The 23,584-nt window shown below is 40.3% G+C and overlaps 1 protein-coding gene and 1 pseudogene across 7 annotated transcripts in view; one reads left to right on the top strand and one right to left on the bottom strand.

Moving 5' to 3' along the window:
• Positions 1–23,584, top strand: part of GREB1L (GREB1 like retinoic acid receptor coactivator) — a 268,506-nt gene that overhangs the window by 86,076 nt on the left and 158,846 nt on the right. For 5 of the 7 annotated variants that reach the window (XM_032311189.1, XM_032311191.1, XM_032311190.1 and 2 more), the window contains exon 3: positions 14,789–14,892. The exons of the other annotated variants lie outside the window; for them this stretch is intronic. The gene's annotated coding sequence lies outside the window, so the exon portion shown is untranslated. The remainder of the gene's footprint in view (positions 1–14,788; positions 14,893–23,584) is intronic. 7 annotated transcript variants of the gene reach the window in all.
• On the bottom strand, positions 21,231–23,044 carry LOC116571492 (annotated as a pseudogene).

Raw genomic sequence — 23,584 nt, 5'->3', positions numbered from 1 at the left:
TTAATTTCTTTATTTTTTTTAGATTTTATTTATTTATTTGACAGAGAGAGAGCACAAACAAGGGGTTGGGCAGAAGGAGAGGGAGAGAAGCAGGCTCCCGGCTGAGTAGGGAGTCTGGTGTGGAACTTGATCCTAGAGCCCTGGGGATCATGACCTGAGTCCAAGGCAGTTGCTTAACCAACTGAGCCAGCCAGGTACCCTGGCCCCACTGTTCTCTTTTTTGTGGAATGTCTTCAACTGCATCTTTTCTCTGTCATGCAAGCTCCTGCTCATCTTTGCTCTCTATTACACCATGTATATTTTCTGTTATACCATGTGTGTTCTCTGTTGCACCATGTATGTTCTCTGTTACATCATGTGTGTTCTGTTACACTGTGCATGTTCTCTGTTGCATACCTCTATCTGCCTCTGCTACACTCAGGGAAGACATTGCTAACTGATGGTGATACTTCCCCACCAAGCCTGGACACAGCCTCCACATTCTTGACTAGAGCCATTTCTACAAGGGGCTGCTACCACTGAATCAGAATTGATCCAAATTCAGCCTAACTTGAGGCCATTTGCACCATGTATGCTCTCTGTTATGCTGTGTATGTTCTTGGTTGCATGTGTATGTTCTCTATTACACCATGTATGTTCCCTGTTGTACTATGTGTGCTCTGTATTACATCACATATGTTTGCTATTACACTGTGTATGTTCTCTGTTGCACTATATTCTCTATACACCATGTATGTTCTCTGTTATACCAGATGTGCTCTCTGTTATGTCATGTATGTTCTGTGTTGCACTATGCACGTTCTCTATTACATCATGCATATTCTCTATTGTACGGTGTGTGCTATTAGTCCGTCGTGCAAGTTCTCTATTATACCATGTATGTTCTCTATTACACTTATGTTCTCTATTTACAATGTGTTTACTGTTATACCATGTATGGTCTATGTCACACTATGCGTGTTCCCTATTACATCATGCATGTTCTCTATTGTACTGTGTGCACTATTATGTCATGCAAGTTCTCTATTATACCATGTATGTTCTCTATTACACTTATGTTCTCTATTTACTATGTGTCTTTAATGTCATACCATGTATGTTCTATGTCACACTATGCGTGTTCTCTATTACATCATGCATGTTCTCTATTATACCACGTGTGTTCTTTATTATGTTAGACATGTACTCAATTGCACCACGTTAGCTATTACACCATGTATGTTCTCTGTTGTACCATGTGTGCTCTCTACTACTGTCAAGTCAGGCTCTCTGAGCTGTGAACTTCTAGATGGTAGTCTTATTCATGAATGGATCCTCAGCATCTATAGCAATGCTTGACAACTGTAGGAACAAAATAAGTATTCACTGAATTGAGTGGGAAGGAAAACAAGTACAGAATGTGCTTTGTGTATCCCAATAAGACCCCAGCCTGAAGGTAGTGCAAAGGTAACCAGGAAACCAGGTGGTGAAGCTGAGCTGGAGGAGGCAGAATGCAGCACACAAGCCAGCAATAGTTCAAATAGTGTCCTGAGAAATTATCTGTTTCCAGCCCCTGTGTCACTCTGGCCTGCCCTGTTCTTCTTTGCTTGTTCTGTCTGATGTCCTCATTCTTTTCTCTTGGTCATTCAGAAGTGTCTGCTTAGCTCAATTTATTGGGTCGACCCCTTTTTTAGCACCAAAGACTGCTATAGCACTCACGCACGTGCATGTGTGTGTGTGTGTGTGTGTGTGTGTGTGTGTATGTGTGTGAAGATAAATTAAGAGGGGTGCCTGGGTGGCTCAGTCAGTTAAATATCCACCGTTAGCTTGGGTCATGATCCCAGCATTGGGCTCCCTGCTCAGCGGTAGGTCTGCTTCTCCTTCCTCCTGCTCTTGTACTCTCATTCACTCTCTCTCTCCCTCTCAAATGAAGAAATAAAAAAATTTTTAAAGATTTTTTAATTTATTATTTGACAGAGAGAAACACAGCGAGATAGGGAACACAAGCAGGGCGAGTGGGAGAAGGAGAAGCAGGTTTCCCCCTGAGCAGAGAGCCCAATGCGGGGCTTGATCCCAGGACACCACAGTCATGACCTGAGCCAAAGGCAGATGCCTAATGACTGAGCCACTCAGGAACCCCAAGAAATAAAATCTTAAAAGAAAAAAAAACACATAGGGGCACCTGGGTGGCTCAGTGGGTTAAAGCCTTTGCCTTCGGCTCGGGTCATGATCCCGGGGTCCTGGGATCGAGCCCCGCATCGGGCTGTCTGCTCTGCGGAGAGCCTGCTTGCTCCTCTCTCTCTCTCTCTCTCTGCCTGCCTCTCTGCCTACTTGTGATCTCTGTCTGTCAAATAAATAAATAAAATCTTAAAAAAAAAAAACAAAACACATAAACTCCCAGAAATAGAGCTGAAAGTACCCACTTGGAGAGTGGTATAATTGAGGGGGAAAGAGGCAACAGAGAATCTGTAATGATCTCTTGTATGTCCTGAGTGTTTGCCAAATGCCAGGATTTACATTTAATCCTTAGAGCATCCTGGAATATATAGGTTCCATTATCATCCCTAATCAACAGATGAAGTAACTGAGGCCAAAGAGAGACTGAATCATATGCACCCATGGAAACAGGGGAGCTGGAATCCGGTGAACGCATGTCTTAATCCAATGTCAGTTCTGTGAAGTTAGTGTTAAACATTTGTAATGGACCACTCTACAATTTATCCTTGTCTTACAAAGATATCTCTGAAGGCCAAAAGACTAAAATACTTGTTTTTCCCTGAGTTTTTGTGACCACTGGTAGGGTTTGTTTTGTTTTGTTCTGGCTTTTTTTTTTTTTTTTAAGATTTATTGTTTTCTAGAGCAATTTTAGGTTCATGGCAAAATTAAGAGGAAGGTACAGAGATTTCTCATGTACACTGGTGGGCTTTTCTTATCAAGGATTTAATGTCAAGGATCATTACTGACAAGAGAGTATTCCTCTTGAACTTGGACTTAATCTCAAGGTCCCCTTCCAAGGTATTACACACCTGGCCTTGGGCAGAACTAACAGCCTGTTACTTGGTTTCCATTCTAACTAGCTAAAGTGTTTATTGATCTGGATAAGGTGCCATACGCTGTATAGAAGACAAACAAAAACAATGAAGAATGGTCCTTGTCACCCACCCCTTCTGCCTCAGCACAGACACAATCCCTTTGGGAAGACAAGCCATTCACAAAAGACCTGTTAACCAACAATGTGGAGCTGTTGGTGATGCAAGCCCTGGGGAGATTTCTGGGTCCTCAGCTAGTGACAGAGTTCCCCATTAGCACTCTGAATTCCTCCATCTGGCCCTCTCTCCCATGTCCCTATAATAATGCTCATTCTCCATTGATTTCCAGCTTCTCTAAATTCATACTCTATAATCTATTCTACATTCAAACTGCTTAGGGTCCCTCATTACCACAAAAGATTTCCCTAGATCTTTATCCTGGATATACTTCTTTCTCCCTAAATCTTCAGAGAGACAATCAGTCCTGAGGATAACTCTGTAATTTAAGGAAAACCCAAACCAGTTTGCTCATGGCCCACAGAAAATTGGGTCCTGGCTGTGGGCCAGCCACCACTTGTTCTGCTAGGCTGGAGGAGGCCCCACATAGTTCAGGCACTGACCGTCTGTCCTTCCAACCTTTCCAACAGAAGCCCCAATGAGCGGGGGCCCTGGCCTGTGAGGGCTGGCCTCACTGTTTAGGGGTTGGAAGGATAAACAAATATTTTCACAGGGTGCGTCCAAGAACTGAGTAGTCAAGGTCATTGTGGTGCAAACAGAACACATGGTGTCAGTGTGTCCTAGTGTCTGGGCTCAAGTGGCCTTTCTTGGCAGCATCTGTAAAGAACACAGAGCATGCTGTAACCTCGACTGTTGATGTTGGGTGTGCTTTTACCACAGCTTAGTGAGATTTCTAGATCTGTTTCCATTTTGTGTAGATTGCTTTGAAAGGGGAGCCAGGATTGCATTTTCTGTGGGTCGGGACCTTGCCCAGTGTGCTTGGTTCCTCCACTTGACACCGACCTGTAGTGCTCTTGTTCACTAGTTCCACCCAAAGAAGTGGCAGATCCTCCCAAGGGGTCTCAAATGGCTTCCATTTCTTACACAAACTGGAGTCAGAGTACCTGAATATACCTAAATCTCTGAGAAAAAACTCCACTATGATGAGTCTGGAAAAAAAATTTTTAAGAGAGTCTTGGTACCACTCTCTTCTTTGTCACACCTCATTTTCCGGATGGTAACATAATGCACTTTTTTTGGTTTTTTGTTTTTTGTTTTCCCAAATAGCCACCATGTAGGTAAGAGGTACTGAGTAACTGTTAGGATAAAAAAGTTTCCAACTTTTCTTACCTTTTAATGGGAATGTCCATCTACTTACAGTCTCGTCTGTAACACTTTCAAATACACATAGACTGTTTCATGACTTGGAGAATATTTTCTTTTCAAAATAGACACCAGGCCAACTTATCTGCAAAGTTTAAATCAGTGCCTTGTCATTAGCAAACTTCACTTACTAGTTTTAGTCAAGTCTAAGCTGCACAATGGTTGAATTGGCGACCATTATATTTGTTTAACTGCTGTAAAGTAAGTTTGCAACAATGGACGCTTGCACTTAAATAGCCTGCAGAGCACTGGGGCCCTATCAATCATGCAGAGATTTCCCTCCTGCTGTCTCTTCTGATGGACAATTCTGCTGATGTGGATATTCAAAAAGAAGGGATCAGGAAGAACAGATGATGGATAAAGACAATCTTCTGTCTTGAGAGGAAATCGGAGAAATCCTTTTAAGGAATTTCTTTGTCATGGTGTCAGAAGATTAATTATGCTCGTGTGAGAACAGCTTTCTCATTGGGTGAAAAGAGACATTATCCTTCTGACTTGTGACAGATTTTTTTTTTCAAAGAAAGAGAGTTAAAGATTTCAGAGTATCTGAAATCTTCTTCTGTTGTTTTCTAAGCATCCTCCAGGACTGCGGGATTATGCCCATGACATTGTGATGTTCAACAAGTAATTAATGAATCAAGAATTTTTGTTTCCAGAAACTCCTCCCCCTTGTTCTTCATGCACATCTCGTCAGAGGCTTTGATACCTGAGCTTGTACACCAGATTTTAAAATCACATGACAATAGTATAGGTGATAACCTATCATCAGCCAGGAATGGAAGCTTATTATAGTAACGTAACAGCAATACAACCCCAAACTTGTACAGTGGCTTGGTAGACACAATTTTTAGCAAGGCCGATATAACTGGAAAAGTTATCTTTAAAAAAATTCAACTCTTAACTGTCTCATTTAATGTAGTTGTAAATAGTGATAGTGTTTAAGATCATTACATTCCTTGAAACTTCTCTGAGAGTAACAAATGACTATTCAGAAAAACCTTTGAAAGTTAGAGACAAAATGCATTGCATAAAGCAAAACAATAATTAAGTTGTTTTGTATAACTTTATTTTCCAGGTAACTGAAGACTCAAAACTTAAAAAAAAAATTATTTCATTGAAAGATCTATCTACAATACATTAGTCAGTACTCTCCCCTTTAAAAATGCACATTAATAGACTCAGGGTCCTTGTTATAATGATCTGCTCCTCTGGTTTGCTGAATTACAGTGATGTCTGCAGTGACTGTTAAAGTATTTAGTGTAGGGGATAGGGTTATTTGCCTCTATTCTAAATAGCCTGAGTAGTGCTCTTTCTCTCTCTCTCTCGCTCGCTCACTTTCTATATATTACTGTCTACTTTGTGTAGATGTGGAGTCTCTTTTCTTCAGGTGAGTTATCACTTCTCCCTGGAACCAGTGTGTCGTGTTGCTGGTAAACTGCTCTTTTGCTTTATAACTGACAGTGAGCCTACACCTGCAATACAGATTCATTGCATTTCTTTCTTGGTTTCCCTGTGAAAACTTATTTTTCTCTTATTTCCAGGTGCTTGTCTGGTTCAAGGCTAGGTAGTTGAAGTTTCCCAAAAATCTAATGTCTGGAAGGAGGCATGACAATGTACACACACACACACACACCTCTATGCGCTACACACATGCACACACCTGCACATGTGCATTCATTACTAATTGTACCCATTGTCCCATTGTTAATACTCTGTTCAGTATGTTAGTTTAGAGACTTGGTGAACACTGTATCACCAGTGGCACACGTTTACATCTGAGCCTTGAGAATAGATTTGCAGTGACTGCTGCACTCCAGACACTTCCTTACCTTTCCTGGGACCTTAATACTACTGCTATGAAATGGTAGCTATACTCTGGTTTTAAATAAAAAATAAAAAAATAAAAATAAAAACCAAAAAACTGTTTGATTGCATGAAAAATATCTTTAAATTTAGCATTGAATGTTAGCTGATGTTAGCAACTATAATTTTTGCAGTAACAACAGTCATTATAGGGCCAGATGCAGATCTTTGTGAGAATTCATAGCAAAGACCCAGTAAGTATGTCTTACTTTAACTCACACTTGATAGTACTTAGAAGAACAGACTGAAGTTCAAAATGTGGGATTCTTGAGTTTCACACAGGATCTAAAATTTTGTGTATTACCAGTTCTATTTTTGGTTATTTTTAAAGATGATAAACCAAAGTGATGATTTTCATGAAACACACAGAGTGTTTAAGAAACAATACCAGGAAACAGAGGTCCAGAAGTAGATGCAATCCCTTTTCTCCTTTCTTTAGAAAGAAGGACCATTTTGCATTTTGTCTTACTTAAAGAAAATCATCCCGTTACCCCACTTTTGCTTTCTATCAGCATGAGTTTACCTTTAAGAGGGATTTAATTAAAACTGGAGGTGACTAATCTCGATGACATAGGACATTTAAAGAAAAAAAAAATTTTACTAATTAATAAAAAAATATAGCCAATTATAGAAAATGTTTCCTTCTTTGTCTTTCTGACCCTGCTGTTAAAGGAGAACAATCAATTTATCACCACCAGCTGCATGAATTCAATGGAAAGGAACTTCGGGTTTTCTCCTTCCTAAACCCTTGCTGAATTGTTCTGGCAGTACATAAAAGTGGGTCATTTGTACCCAAAATACTTTACCAATGCTCCATTAATCTTAGTGATGGTGTTCTCTTTTTTTCCTGCAAGAAGCAGGGTGAGGGGATATTATGAGGAAAAAAGAGAAGCAAGCATTTTTTTTAATGGATGTGTTAAAGAAGAGGGAAAAGCCATTTAACATTTTGTAGCCTGTTGTTTTTTGTTTTGGGTTTTTTTTTTTTCGCTAATGAATACAAGATCAAAATATCAATGATAGTTTTGTGGTATATTTTGTATTATTTATTAATAGCATGTAATACCGTGAGGATTAAGAAGAATATTTTGACAATTTGTGAAAAAGATAGCATTTGTCTTGGATATATACCAAGAAGATCTTTAGTCTAGAAACAAATGGTGTGTCAGACCAAAATAATGTGAAAAGATAGATGAATCAAGGACAAAAGATGTTTTCCTTTGGTTATTTTGTTTTAAATGTTAAAGTTTTATCACTCTGCTGCTTAATCACAATGATAAAAAGGAAAAATAAACTAATGTAAGATTCAGGGTTTCTCAGCTGTTAAACGGATCTTATGAAGAACTGGACTATAGTCTCTATAATGTGCTTTGTATTTCTTAAAATAATATCTTTAATAAATTGTTTTCTGTCTAAACAGCATGAGAATGCTAGATGGGCCAGGCTCATTGACCTTCCCTCTTGGTCTTCTGTGTTGATTGGCAGGTTTCAAAGGTTAAACTAGCTACAGATGAAATGTAATCATTAGTGACTTGGTTCCTTTCCAGATCCCTCTGGAAACTGCAGTAAGCCAACTTTGTTCATTTATAAAGAAGAAAGAAAAGTCATTCCCTGAGCAGTTTGGAATGGGAAGCAGCCGCTGTCTCCTTCCTTCTTACCTAAATAAACAAGCTAAATGGAAAAATAAACTTTACTTTTTCACATCTGGTACAAAGCTTCCTCTTTTGTTGAAAGTTCACATGCTCCCTTTGCTATGCCTGGTTGTGCGATTCAGGTGTCTTCCTTCCTTCTGTAAAGCGACTTGTGTAATTATAATGAGGAAAGACTCTGACTGTTTTAACAGTCCAAGAGCATCATTATACAGAAACAAGCAAAGCCCTTGTGTTGGGAATGACATCAGATGATGTTTGACCCAGCCTCCCACATACCTGTTAGTAGTAAAGCAGCAACAGGACCTTATGTTAATGATACAGCTGGAAAACTAGAATAGGCAAACATATTCTGCTGGGTCTCCCTTCAGTCAAGCCAGATTATACTTATTTGTGTCTTCTTCTTACTGTGACTAAACTTTCAATTTCCCTTTATGGCATACACAGACTGACAACCCAGAGTAGAATGTCAAAGGCAACAGTACTGTGATTCTGAGGCACACTGGTATTTACTAACCACCAGGATACTGCTAATCATCAAAATTTACCTTTGCAGACTCCCCATATGTCTTTCTGTCCTCACCTCCACCCTTCTGTGCTCCTAGACCACTTACTCAGAACTCCCCTCCCTTCTGGCATCCCTTCTGTAGTGAACTACTTTAATAATTGGTATTTAGTAATTTTGCAGTTTTTCTGTTTAACTTTTCCATGAAATGGGAGTGGCATTTGCAGTCTTCTTTCCCTCAGAATTCCACAGGCTTGATGCCTTTTATGATAGAGCTGAACATTTCACAATGTTCTTCAGCTATACAACCTTCATGTAACACAGAATCAAATTACTATTACTTGAAACTTGGTTTGAAGCTATTGCGGGGGGTGGAATATAAAACCTAGAGGAGTTGGGTTTTGGGTTTTTGGCAGGGGGTGCTAAATGTAATGTTTCATCCAAAGCATTTTTATGAGATTTTACAAGAATAGTATTACCCTAGGAAATTTGGGGGATTGTTTTCAATGTGCCAATTGATTTTTTTTTTTTTTTTTTTTTTTTTTTTTAGGTTTTACAATGAAAAACCTAGTGTCTGATTTTTTAGGATGTTTTTGTTCCCTGCTAGGGATGGTCTGAGAGGAAGAGGTAAAGGTCAAATGCCACAGGCATCCAAAAATTGGTGGGGGTGTACATGATGCTCATCCCAGGACCAATTTGCTGTTCTTACAGCAAAATGGCTTATGACTTTTCTAACTCTCTTGTGCTCTTAGGTACCATCTTTGATCATAACTAGAGTGGCAGGGGGCTTAGGAGGCACCATCATTCCCCCCCCCCCCCCATTTTCCAAAGGAAGAGATTGAAGCAAAAAGTAGTCAAGTAGTCAGTCCTAAGATCAGAAAATGAGGGGTTTTTTTTTCTTTCTTTTTAAGGTGTCTGACAGATTGTTATAAATAAGCATCCCATTTAACAACCATATGCAATTTTGATCCTCTTCTCTTTTCTCTTTTTTCCAAATAAGTGATTTTCAAACTTGAATGTCATAGAATCATCTGGGGTTAGAGTTGCCTATTTGCTAAATATAGCAACACCTTCCGAGGTATCCAAAATGCTGATTCCTGAGTCCTTATCTAGCAAGTGACTCAGCAGTCTCTGAGAGAGAGATGGTAAAGAACCTACATGGTGAACATGTTCTTCAGGTGACTCTGATGCAGTCTTTGAACTAGACTTTGTGAGAAACACTGATCTAATGAATGGTGAGATTTAATGGGCATGTCTCAATGTCTCAATGGGTATATTGGTTTCATCAAGAAAAATCAGTAGTCGTTCCAGCCAGATTTTCTGTTTAATTACATTCAGGTCAAATATAGGCCATGCTGAAGCTGTTGCTGAAACAAATGGGAACGTCCGTTCTTTTTTTCCTCATAGGACTCCTGATTTTCACTCAGCGCTTTCTACCATTGCCACCATTACTATCACACTAGCAAAGGACTTGAAGAGCCTCTCTGGGTTCTTAGATTGGCAGGACTACCCACCCCAACTCACCTGATTACTGTTGATTATCTTTTTTTTTTTTTTAAGATTTTATTTATTTATTTGACAGAGATCACAAGTAGGCAGAGAGGCAGGCGGGGGTTGGGGGGAAGCAGGTTCCCTGCAGAGCAGAGAGCCCGATGCGGAACTCAATCCCAGGACCCTGGAATCATGACCTGAGCAGAAGGCAGAGGCTTTAACCCACTGAGCCACCCAGGCGCCTTGTTGATTATCTTCATCCATAGGTGTGATCACCTGTTTTTTTCCTGCTATTCTTTTTTTTTTTTTTTTAAGATTTTATTTATTTATGTGGCAGAGAGGGAGAGAGAGAGAAGCACACAAGCAGGGGGAGTGGCAGGCAGAGGGAGAAGCAAGTACCCCATTGAGAAAGGAGCCTGATGCGGGACTCAGTGCCAAGACCTCAGGATCATGACCTGAGCAGAAGGCAGATGCTTAACCAGCTGAGGCACCCCAGCATCCCATCTTCCTGCTATTCTTTTTAGGGCTCTCCTTAGTTTCTTTACTTTCTATCCCCAACTAAGGAGCGCTTTGTCTTTCAACTTCTATACAATTGGTCCACATAACTCGACTCCATTAATCAGAAAATTCCTTTTATTTTGCTTCTCAACAGAGATTTTTCCCAGGGTGGGTAATGGAAGGAAAAGTAATAAGAAGAGTGAAGATCATATTTCTGGATGAAAAGTTGTCATTATGGATTAAGCTTTAAATTTTATCTTTTTAAAAAAAAGATTTATTTGAGAGAGAAAGAGAGTCAGTGAGCATGCGATCATGTGCATGTGTATGTGGGGGGGAGGGGAAGAGGAAAGAGGGAGAGAATCTTCAGACTCTCCACTGAGTCCAGAGCGGGATGTGAGCCTCGATCCCACAACCCATGAGATTACGACCTGAGCCGAAACCAAGGGTCAGACGCCTAACCGACTGAGCCACCTAGGCACCCCGAACTTTAAATTTATCTTATTAGAAAATTTGAAGTTTAAAAAATGCAATTAGTAAAGCCAGAATTTAATTATATGTAATCAGAATGGAGAGAGGTAGGAATCACATTTTCTTTTAGTCTGACTTCTGGAGTAGACCAAATATAACTTTAAAAACTACTTTCAAATCTCAATAATAGATATCATTCTGACCTCAGAACTCTTTGATTAGGATATCTATAATTTGTGTAAGTAAATTCATGTTTAACCAATGTAACATTTGTTATTTCTCTCTTGAGTTTTAATTAACAATCTTGGTTATAGGTTGGGCCGCTTTACCTATTTTTTTTGTTAGAGAACATAATGTGACTTCGCTTGAAGAATGCACATATAGGGGTTAAAGAATGTAGGTTTTGGTATCAGCCCTTTCTCAAATAAGCCACTCAATCTTGTGGAGTCTGTATTCTCCTAACAAATGTAATATGCGTCTCAGGAAGTTATTGTGAGGATTAAAGGGAGTAAAGTATATGAAAGCTCTCACAGTTCTGAGGTGTTTTTAGGAACTTTTGGTTAATTTAGATACAGGTTCCATCTAATGACAATTAGGAATCCTTTCTCAGCCTTAAGCTAGGATAATGTTTTTTGGGTCTGTTATTTTCATAAGTTTTTTTTCGTCTGTGACCAACATAAAATAATGACATGCTTATAAAGATCTAGCAGCTACGGCTTTATAATTATGTCTCAATTTTATTCTCATCGTCTTTTTTTTAAATTATAAAGGATATATTATGGCTATTACCCTACTAAATGGTATGGGTTTGTTTGATCATATATCTATTTTTTGCTTCATTTGCTTGCTTCTAAGATCCCTCCCAGTTCAGCCCCCGCTCCACATCCCTACCCACAGGAGCTGATGATATAGGAATATGATGGGGTCTCCGCCACCACAGCTGCTCACATATTAGCCCAATAGGGAAAAAAGTTGGTTCTGGAGGCAGGGGACATACATTCAAGTACCTTGCTACTTCTGAGTGTGGTAGTCTTTTAAAGATTAACTAAGATCAGAGTCCTGGGATCGAGCCCCACATCGGGCTCTCTGCTCAGCAGGGAGCCTGCTTCCCCCCCCCTCCACCGCCCCTGCCTGCCTCTCTGTCTACTTGTGACCTCTGTCTGTCAAATAAATAAATAAAACATTTTTTAAAAAATAAAGATTATCTAAGATCATATGCATAAAAGAACTCTATAAAAGCATAATTCTTCCTATAGTTAGGGATTTCTGTAAGGAAGAGTATTAACACTGATTGTATGCCTAGTATATGCCAGGTGCTTCACATATATTATCTGCCATAACCCTCTGAGGCAGGAAATATTGTTCTCATTTTATAGACAACTAGCCTCGAGCCACATGATTGTAAAGTGGTAGAGCATGACTCGAACCGGGCTTATCACTCCCCATACCACCTGTCTTCACTGATTTAGAAGCCGCTCAGGTCAGGCCCTTCTTGGTCCTGCGTCTTAACTGCCAAGGAGAGAGGGAAGGGGCAGTTGAGACAATGAAAGGAGACACTCCACCAATGCAGTCAGCAAATTCAGAGCTGAGAAAATACTCTGGTACTGACTTGATAAGACATATTTCTGCCACTGTCTATGTGACAAAATTGAAAAGTCTAGAGAAACTGCAGCACTAGTAAGGGTCTGAGGAAGTTAGGGGTGAGGATTGTGCCCCTCGTCCACAGTAAACTTGAAATGTGACTCAGCTACCAGTCCCTTTACTTTCCTACTTCCTTGTGCTTCTGTCAAACAAGGGGGATCGATTATATTTTTTAAATAGACTTTACAAAAATTTTAAGTCTTACAATAATGTTGCTATGACTATGTAATTTCTAAACCTAGAGGAGAGGTAAAGCCAGGAAGCTGTTAGGAGTTCAGACTCACTGACCTATTCCAATGTGTTTCCACTTGAACATACGTGAAGTCAAAGTTTTCACCTGGCCTAATAGTAACATCCGCTCATTCAATGTGAACGTTTCCTTCTGTGTCAGTAAGACTTGCTTATGAGCCTGTTAGGGTTTGACAACACAATGGGAGTACCTCTCAAAGGGAAAGTGGGAGCTGAACTACTTGTGTTCTTGGTGAGAAGTAATTATTTATCAAACTGAGGAGATATGATGAGAAATTGATTTTCAAATAAAAATTAGGGAAAGGGGCTCCTGGGTGGCTCAGTTGGCTAAAGCCTCTGCCTTCGGCTCAGGTCATGAACTCAGGGTCTTGGGATCGAGCCCCGAATTGGGTTTACTGCTCAGCGGGGAGCCTGCTTCCTCCTCTCTCTGCCTGCCTCTCTGCCTACTTGTGATCTCTGTCTGTCAAATAAATAAATAAAATCTTAAAAAAAAAAAAAAAGAAAAGAAATTACAGGAAAAGGTTCTATTATTATACCTCAACTTTGACTGACAGGTTTTTAGGACTATTTAAATTATCAGAACCCTTCTTGCCTGTCTGCTTATCTGTTATTGATAGGGGGTCTTTAAATACATTTGTAAAATTTCAGACTGATTGACAGTCTGTACACCTGAGTATTCTTCGTTGAGTGGAAGGCCATTTGACCCAGCAGTATTCATCTTGTCAGTGACCGTGTCTTCTGACAGGACTTTCAATAAGTAATTATTTCTACTTTATATCAGCATTATTCAGCTTAGCACTATGGATATCTAGTGAATAAAACTGGCAAACAGTATTGGAAGTTGTCAAAATTTGTGAACATAATTCCCTAACTCACCCCTCAAAACAAGAGAAAACAAACAGCAGCAAATATCAGCTTCCTCCACACAGAAGTCAATAAGGTTTTCCTTCCGCATTTTCAAATTTAAGCATCTCAACTGTAGTTGAGTTCAAACTTTGCGGCAAGAGCCAAACAAGCATGGGAAGTGACGGAAAATGTCCAGGAAATTACACCGTGGCCTAATGTTTGCTGCCTTTCATTTTCATACTTTAAAGTTTTACTTATTTTCTTTGTAAATGAGGCAACAACATGGAAGAAAAAGAATCACGTACAATTGGAGAGAGTCAAGTTTTTCTAGTTGGCATTAAAAGGACTAGTACTTGTAAGCAGAGTGGTACCTTGAAATGATGTGTGTAACAAATTCTAAAGTCATTACAAGCCTTCAAAATGTCAGGAAGATTAAAAGGGGAAAGGGCCAGCATATCTGGTTCATGAATTTTGGTTAGGAACAAGTTATATTCTAGAACCATGTTTAGGTCCCTATTCTTCTAGGATAAGTTCTTCAAACACAACTTAGGTGGAATTTTTTTTTTTTTTTAATAATTACACTTAAGCACCTGATGATCTGATAAAGACAATTTCTTAATGTGTCAAAATGAGCTCTTTGTATCTTGTTTGAATCTTTTGTTGTCTTAAGCTAATCTTCTTTAGGGTTCTCAAATCCAGGCATTTTACAATGCAGACTCTAGCAATGGCATTCATTTGGAATGCTGCCTTTTGTTTACTAGCTTTCCCAGACCCTCACTGCTTCCTTTGGTCATCTGGTGTCTTCACTAATGTGATTGGTACTCCTAGGCTCTGCAGGTAGCCACGAGCCTTTATAAGTGGGATTTACAATGGGACTCACCACCCTGGCTGCTAATGAAGGGAACCACGGGGATTTTGTTTTGTTTTTTCTATCTGTCTTCCAAAAGAGTGAAGGAAAATTGAGTTTTGGGCTTCCTAATTCCCTGTTTTCCATTTACTTTAATTTTTACAATTGATTTACTAACCGTCGTGCAAAAATACAAGTATTTTCGGTTAGGAGTCAAATGTTTCATCTGCCAGCCTTTCATGCTAATCACGGAATTGTTTATTATTGAACCTGGAAAGAACAAAGTGAGGTCTCTGTTTAAACTCAACCAACTGGCATTTCACCTTCATCTGTTTTTGTCTTTCAGGCGATTTTTGAGCATTTTGGTTGTTTTTTTAAAAAAAAAGGTATATGATTGGAAACCTTGGATTCTACTACAAACCTTGCCATTTAGTACTTCTGTAACTTTGAGTAAGTCACTTACACTCTTTGATTTCTCTTCTGAAAAAAAAAAAAAAAAAAGGAATGTGTTACCAAGGTACATATGAGATCTGAGATAATGTTTCATATTCTAGCTTTCTTCTGTTTTTACTAGCAAAGTGAATGACAGTGTCCTTTTGTTTGATATTTGGATAAGCCTACCACTGAAAAACATCTCAGCAGTCAAAGCAATAATTAAATATAAAACATCACTGTCTTCATTTTAGAGGTAATATGCTCTATAGATTATAGCCTAACTTTATAGAGATTGGGATTTATTTGCCATTTTTCCAGTTGTGAAACATGGCACCATGTTTTTTTTTTTAATTTAAATATAGCTGACATTATATTATATTAGTATATACAACATAGTGATTCAGGTATACAGGTATACAACATCGTGATTCAACAGTTATATACATTATGAAATGCTCACCATAAGTGCAGCTACCATGTGTCATCATAAAAAATTCTTACGTTATCCACTATATTCCCCATGCTGTACTTTTCTTTCCCTTGATTGATTGATTTTTTTTAGAGAGAGAGAGTATGCACACAAGCATTTGTGGGAGGGGGAAAAAAGGGGCACTGATGGAGGGGGAGAGAGAGAATCTTAAGCAGGCTCCACACCCAGTGCGGAGCTTAACATAGGGCTCAATATCATGACCTGAGCCAAAATCAAGAGTTGAGCGCTTAACAGACTGAGCCGCCCAGGTGCTCCTTGACTGGAAGTTTGTACCTCATAATCCCTTTGACCTATTTTGCCCATCCTCCTAACCTCCTCTCCTCTGGCAACCACCAGTTTATTCTCTATATTTATGAATCTATTTCTGATTTCTGTTTATTTGTTCCTTTGTTTTGTTTTTTAAATTCCACATATAATTTAAGTCATATGGTACTTATGTCTCTGAATTATTTCACTTGGAATCCATGTTTTAATTGTGCTTTATAAGGCAGTGTTCTCAAATGTGGTTTAAAGGTCTTCCAGGGGTCATGGAATTTTGGGATTTTATTTTATTTTTATTTGTTTGGGGTTTTTTTGGGGGGGAGGGTGCTGGTCACTTTTTTTTTTTTTTTTGAATCTTTGGATTTAAGAATAAGAAGGGACATCAGCAATCATCAGGTCCAGTCCTTTGAGTTTTACCAATATGGATTCAGCAGACCCAGAAATGCTTAGTAGCTCCTCCATGGTCAAAGAGTCTAGAGAACTGTTGGTAGGGTCCAGACTCCAAAGTCAAAATGTTATGTACTTGTTGGAGGTATCCTAACTACCTCTTAATGAAAAATAGAACGAAACAACTGGTTGAGAGGAGGGGATTGTTTATTCCAAGTCTGAAAACTTAAAAAATCACTGCTTGATAGAATTAGAGAGTTGGTTAGATACCACTTTGCAGCTTCTAGATTAAAGTTGATCCCACAAATGTTTAACGAAATACTGTGGATGAGGCATTGAACTGAGGTGAGGTTCCTGCAAAACTGTTGAAAGTCACAATTCCCGCCCTCAGAGACTCTGCAGTCTAACCTGGAGATAGAACAAGTACATAATAGAGAATAAAAAGTATGAAAAACACAGGTTTTCAAAAGGCAAAGAACTTTGGAGTTTTCAGAGTCTCAAAGAACTTTGAGGATTTCAAAGTCCAAAGGGGAGGTGGACTTAAATAGAACCTGATAGGTCAAGTGTTCATTAGCAGATCAAAGGTAAATTCAGGGTGCTCTGGGGACTCCCAGGCAAGGTCTTAAATCAGAGTGGGAGAAAGAAAAGAACTAGTAAACTGATAAAATGTTTGCAAGTTTTCCTGTTCTTTTGTTGGTTATTGCTGCTAGAGAAAACCCCTCAACCATGCAGATTGATACCAACCAATAAATTCATTCTCTCTAACCCTAAAAACAACTTAATTATATCTTTGAATTGAGTGCCCTTGGTGAGTTCCTCTCTTTTTTCTCTAATCAATTATTCTAAATCTACTCCACTCTTCTTAAGCCTGTACCCAGCTGCCTTGATTTAGGTGACTTCTAAGTATTAGTGATGCTAAGTGCTCTCTCTCCAACCCTGCATCCCTCTAAATCTCAAATTTCTCTATTACCTTGCTGCTAGATCTCTCTACTTGGATATTTCTTCTCAAAATCAATATATTTAAGACCCGAAATGTATTACCTTCTGTCCAAAACCTCATCTTCTTCCTCCAAGTGCCCTCAGTTAGAGGAGGTACCAACATTCTCCCCAATCTGCACTTAAGAAACATGCAAATGTAGAAAGAATGTCCAGTTAGGAGGCTGTAATCATCCAAAGCACTGTACTCCTTGTTACAGTATTTAGTAAATTATCTGTAATTGCATGAGAGAGATCATAGTCAAGTGATCAAAAATATGGCTTTAGGGGCACCTCGGTGACTCAGTGGGTTAAAGCCTCTGCCTTCAGCTCAGGTCATGATCCCAGGATCCTGGGATGGAGCCCCCACCATCCCATGGGGCTCTCTGCTCAGCAGGGAGCCTGCTTCTCCCTCTCTCTCTGCCCGCCTCTCTGCCTACTTGTGATCTCTGTCAAATAAATAAATAAAATCTTAAAAGACAAAACAAAACATGGCTTTAGAGGCTCTTTGCTGTCTCAGTCCATACAATATGCAACTCTTAATCCTAGGGTCATGAGTTCAAGCCCCACATTGGGTGTACAGCCTACTAAAACAAAACAGAACAAAACAAAACCATGGCTTTTAAAGGTGGATCTGTGCATGATTCCTGGTACCATAACTTACCAGCTAGCCAAGTGACCTTGAGCAAATTATTCAACTTTCTTAGACTGGGCTACCTCTTCTGAAAAGTGGGGACATAGTAATACTTAAAGGGTATTTGGAGGGTTAAATGAAGTATCACATATGAAGCTTTCAGCAATGATAGTCCTAAGATCTAGGAGAGCAAAGACCATTTCTCTCTTGTTTACCATTGTATCTGCAGGACCTGGCACAGAGAAGGTACTCAATAAATGTTTATTGAATGAATATGTGAGGTAGTGCCTGCCTGAATTGAAGTACTAACAGTGGGGATGGAGAAAAGATATGCAAGATAGAGACCTAAGCTTCACCCTGAATTACTTGTCCATTCTATTGGTTATCAATTCCTACTGATTTAATTCCTAAGTATTTCTTAGGTCTCCCCATCTTCTGTAACGCTACCCTAACTACACCCCTGCAGGCATCATGATCCCTCACCAGGACTATAGTGGAAACTTCTAAGCACTCTCCTGCATCCTGTTTTTCCTCTTCATGGGCCCCCTCCAGGTTGCCACAGAAGAATCTAGTCAAAGCTGAAATGGAAACGTCATTTCTTGAACAACCTTTCATGTAGCTAGTTTTTATCCATAAGATCCAGTCTTAGCTCCTCACACCTGGGTCTACATTTTCCTCTTCCTTTCCTACCATTCCCTCTCCCCCTTTCGATAGTCTAGTAATTGCAGACTGGTCTTGTCTTCAGAACACACCGTGTGATTTCATGTCTTCATGTTTTTGAGAGGGGCTTGCTTATTCTTCCAACGCCCTTCTCTCCTGTATCAGTTAGGATTACATTTGTCTGCAAACGACAAGAAACACTAAACACCAAGTTCAAAGTTTATTTCTTTCCCACATAAACAAAAGTTTGGAGGTAATTGTCTACAGCTGGTAAAGGATCTCTGCTGTCACCAGGGACCCAGGCCCCTGCCCTGAGGTTCTTCCATTGATGTATCTTCCATCTGTTCCTCTCTCCTTTCTCTGTCCTTCTAGGACCTTCTTCCATTAATCATCACCTCTCTTCAGTATCACCACCTCTCCGTTTCTTTGGAAGGAAAAAACCATCCTCTGGGCATCCCTTGTTCAGATGTCTCTTTCCTGCCATTCTACCTTTCCAGCAGCTACCTCCTGATTTCTGTCCTAGTTCACCACACTTCTTGAAGGACTAATTGCTACATGGCACATGGTCCTATTTTACCTCTCCTGCCTGTTGAAACTGCTAACTACTTCCCATTTCTCCAAACTCTCTTGTCCCTTGGCCTTCACGACCCGATAGGTTCATGGTTTCCTCCCTATTTCTCCCTACTGCTCCTTCATCTGCAACGAGGTTTTCCTCTTTCTTTGCTTGACTCTCAAATGATGGTGTTTCTCAGACTTCCCTCCTTGACCCTCTTACTCCACATACTTTCTTTGTGATGGAAGTCCCTAGGTAATCTCCCCAGTACTGATAGCAATTATCTGTATGGCAGCTCTCTGTTTCTAGGGTCTGTTTGTTGAGTTCCCACTCCTGACCTTGAGTCCTCAATTGCTAACTGCCTATCTGAAGGGCTTCTCTTCTGTGTTCCTTCCACCCCTGATTAGGTACAATCACCATCAACTCTTCCTAGAGTCTTCAGAAACCTTTATCTAGTCTCTAATCCAACTTTCATATTACCTCAGAGTTATCTTCTACTTTTAAAATATCTAATTATGTTAATTTTTTGAAAGCTTCCATTGGCTTTCTCCTGCTTCTGGGATAAAATTCAAATTCCTGATTTAGCATTTAAGGTCCCTTGCAGACTGTCCCCAACCTATTTTTTATTTGTTTCTACTACATTTATTACTTGTACCAAAAGAAATGTTAAAAAGTAAGAAAACTTATTTTCAGGGTAGCTCAGTTAGTCAAGCATCTGACTCTTGATTTCAGCTTGGGTATTTTTTTTTTTTCTTTTGAGAGCTAGAGAAGGAGAGAGAGCATGATCGGGGTGAAGGGCAGAAAGAAAAGCAGGCTCTCTGCTGAGCACGGAGCCCCACACGGGGCTTGATCCTGGAACTCCAGGATCATGACCTGGGCTGAAGGCAGACACTTAACTGAGCCACCCATGCTCCCCTCAGCTCAGGTCTTGATCTCAACTCAGGTCTTGATCTTGGGGTTGTTGAGTTCAAGTCCCACACTGGGCTCCGTGTTGGACATGGAATCTACTTAAAAAAAAATTATTTTCAGCTCTCCAATAGCTGTCATCCCTTCCTTTTACCCACACAACTCCTGACTCATTTCCTTAGGGCCAATTCAAAACTAAACCTGTTCATTGCCATTTTCATAGAAAATAGCCAGTGCGGGACACCTGAGTGGCTCAGTCATTAAGCCTCTGCCTTCCACTCAGGTCATGATCCCAGGGTTCTGGGATGGAGTGCTGCATCAGGTTTCCTGCTCAGTGGGGAGCCTGCTTCTCCCTCCCCCACTCCCCCTGCTTGTATTCCCTCTCTCGCAGTCTCTCTCTCTCTGTCAAATAAATAAATAAAATCTTGAAAGAAGGAAAGAGAAAGAAGAAAGGAAAGGAAAGGAAAGGAGCAAGTACCAGGAATGTGGGGAAGAAGGTGAGAAGAAGGTGACAGTACTGTCCAGGTTCCACCCAGATGTGGGCCAGGTAGAGATTCATAGGATTCAGACAGAAGGGCTGGTAGCCTCACAATGATATAGTCTAACTAAAATGGGTTGGAGAGGACATGGTGTAAGCCTGTCAGAGTCTTTAAAGGGCATCTCTTTAAAGAGCTTTATCAAACCCAGTAAAACTGACACCAACAGAAGAGTGGAGAGAACCGGGGAGGCAATCTTGTGGAAAGTTTAACAGTTCTCCCATGTTGGGAAGAGCGGAAAATCTGGAGGGCACCATTTTGGATAGAAAACCTTACTCTAGTGTTGGGAAGTCACAAAAGTGCCACAGACACTGAGAAAGGCTACAAGGGGACACAGAGTTTCACAGGACACAGTGATCACAGACCAGAGCAGCAGGGGATCATGCTACTGACACAGAAACTATAAAATTCAAAAACAGGGAGAGTCGTCTTTTGGGGAGTAGCTCTGTACCAGTTATCCAAACTTACCCCAGCTCAGACAACCCGGTGCGTTTCACAGAGCAGCCGGCAACATGGAGAGAGGAGCAGTTGCGTGTCACATAAAAAGGATTTAAAACAAAAGCTAGAAGAAAAAAATGGTAGAAAACTGCTCCTTGGCTCTTAGGAATTGAGGGCAGTACTGGGGCTGGGTGGACACATGCACAAGAAACAGCACCAAAGAGGTTTCCTGTTTAGCAATCAGTTGCTGAGGGGGAAGAAGACCCAGGAGGCATGGGGTTCTGTAGGCAAGTCTCTGGAGGCTTAATTTAAAAAAAAAAAAAAAAGGAGTGCACACTGCAGACCAGTGATGAAACGGCTCTGGGTCCCAATGGAGGAGGTGGCAGATGGGGGTGGGTGTCATTGACAGTGATAAGTAGAGTAGCCTCATCGTAGACATCACAGGGCCACAGGGAAATATATGCCTATTAGGTCACATAGGGCTCCTTCCAGCATGGATGGGAAGGCACAGTCTCACACAGAAGGTCTCTTGATACCTGGATGGTAGAAGGCTCAAAGGTCCTCCTGTCAACAGTGGCCCTTTTTGGCAGTGTCAGCGGAGAGGGTGGTCAAATTTGTTTTCCATAACCTGGGGTTCATCTTTTGGGTGAGCAGATATTCTTGATAAGAAACCAACTTTTGAGCCTTTGAGGATTTTTTTTTTTTTTTCTCTTTGGGAAAAAGCCTTCTCTGGAAAGACCTTTATGGCCTAGCCCGGTAAAAGGAGATTCAGCATTGGCCCCCCATGAACCATGATCAATGGGCTATACCTGATGCTTAAGTCTCCCAGAGTGAGCTTCTGCCCTAGGAAGGAGGTAGGAGACTCAGTTGTGGTGGAATCATTGGTTCCCTTGATAATGGAGAACCTCTTTTCCATTCTTTTTTCTCTCGCTCTTTTCGTTCCACATCGTGTGTATGAGATTGTTCATTACAGCATACCATCCCGTTGCACACGCAACAACTTATTTATCCATTCTATTGTTGGTGGACCTGCAGGTGAATTCCAGTTTGGGGCTGGTTTGGTGTCACCAGGCTTTCCATTGGCCACAGTGGGGAGGGTCAAGAAGGTTGGGTGGTCTGATGGGACTCCCATCTTCCTCGTCTCCAGTCTCTTCCTGCTCTCACACTAGTGGCTGCTGCTTCTGATTCTGCTTCTTTCGTTGTGGCAATGGTCGCAGCAGGTTGTGGAGGGTGATGAATCCTCAGCCTACTTGCCACTCAACCCTTCCCTTCAACAATGAAGTTGTATTTCTAAAATACTCTATGACTTTGACATTCTGCTCTACTGGCCTGTGCGATCCTCCCAATTCTGTTTAATAAACCCTTTAAAGCCACCCAAATGTCATCTCTCCTTTGATGTTTTCTTCATTTCTCTGGACAGAAGTGCTATAATCTCTGTACTTTTACAGTACTTTGTTCTTACTTCTAGTGAATATTTACATGTTTTTATGTCTTTCACGTTTAGATTGGAATTGTTTTGAGATTGGGGATGGCCTTTATTATCCTTCCTAGCACAGTTCACAGTACTTCCTAGGTAAATAAATGAAAATAATCAAATTGGGTGTTAGGAATAGCTTTTACTCTAATAATCATGAGTTTTGTTTTAGGCATACTAATTTTGGACATATTGAGTTGATATACTGAGGTTGGGTGAAGAGCAGCAACTCAGAAAAGATTTTTTGGCCAATGAAGGAGCCGTAGGAGTTGCCAACAGAGACAGTCATAAACACTGATTGGGTCCCACATTTCTCAGCTATGGTCTAAAGAAAGAATGTTTATAGGAGGTAGAGAAAGGGTTGGAAGTTGGAATTTAGGGTATGAGGGAGAAAATCCATAGACATCCTTGTTGGAAAAAATAAAACATAGTTGACCCTTTTGCCTGGGGTTCTCGCTGTCATACCAGAAGTATGCAGCCCTTCCACTAATTAAAAGTCCAGAATCAAGAAATAAAGTCCAGGATCAAGAAATAGGTGGATCAAGGGGCGCCTGGGTGGCTCAGTGGGTTAAGCCTCTGCCTTCGGCTCAGGTCGGGGTCTCGGGGTCCTGGGATCAAGCCCCGCATCAGGCTTTCTGTTCAGCAGGGATCCTGCTTCTCCCTCTCTCTGCCTGCCTCTCTGTCTACTTGTGATCTCTCTCTTCTGTCAAATAAATAAATAAAATCTTTTAAGAAAAGAAACAGATGGATCAAAAGATGTTCATTTGGTTTCCTCTAAGATGAGAAGCTACTTATGCAAAATTTTCATACCAGGCTCCTGTTCGGCTGCTTCAAACCCTTGTCCATTTTTCATCTTCAGATCTCCTCTTTTCTGTGGTGTGTGTGTGTGTGTGTGTGTGTGTGTGTGTGTATGTGTGTGTGTGTGTGTGTGTGTGTGTTTCTGCCTATTTTGCAAAAGCAAGAGAGAGTGGGAAAGGTGAAAATATCTATTTTTCCCTTTAAAAAAATGATAAACTGGGTGCCTGGGTGGCTCAGTGGGTTAAGCCTCTGCCTTTGGTCATGATCTCAGGGTCCTGGGATTGAGCCCTGCATTGGGCTCTCTGCTCAATGGGGATCCTGCTTCCCCCTCTCTCTCTGCCTGACTCCCTGCCCACTTGTGATCTCTCTCTTGTTCTGTCAAATAAATAAATAAAATTTATAAAAAATTTTTTTAAATGACAAACTAAAAAAACTGAAAAACTTTTTTTAATAGAAAAATAACATCTTTGGAGTTCTAATTATTTAGATAGTTGTTTTTTTTTTTTAACTTACTCTCCTTTGCTTTCTTAGTGCCTCTAGGAAATAAACACTGGCTTATATAGATTATCTAATTAAAAAGATAAAGTGTATTCTG

Source organism: Mustela erminea, chromosome 13, assembly GCF_009829155.1.
Source record: "Mustela erminea isolate mMusErm1 chromosome 13, mMusErm1.Pri, whole genome shotgun sequence".
In the NCBI taxonomy this organism is placed as follows: domain Eukaryota; kingdom Metazoa; phylum Chordata; class Mammalia; order Carnivora; family Mustelidae; genus Mustela; species Mustela erminea.
The sequence above is the reverse complement of the archived record's forward strand: the minus strand, read 5'-3'. Positions and strand labels throughout refer to the sequence as shown.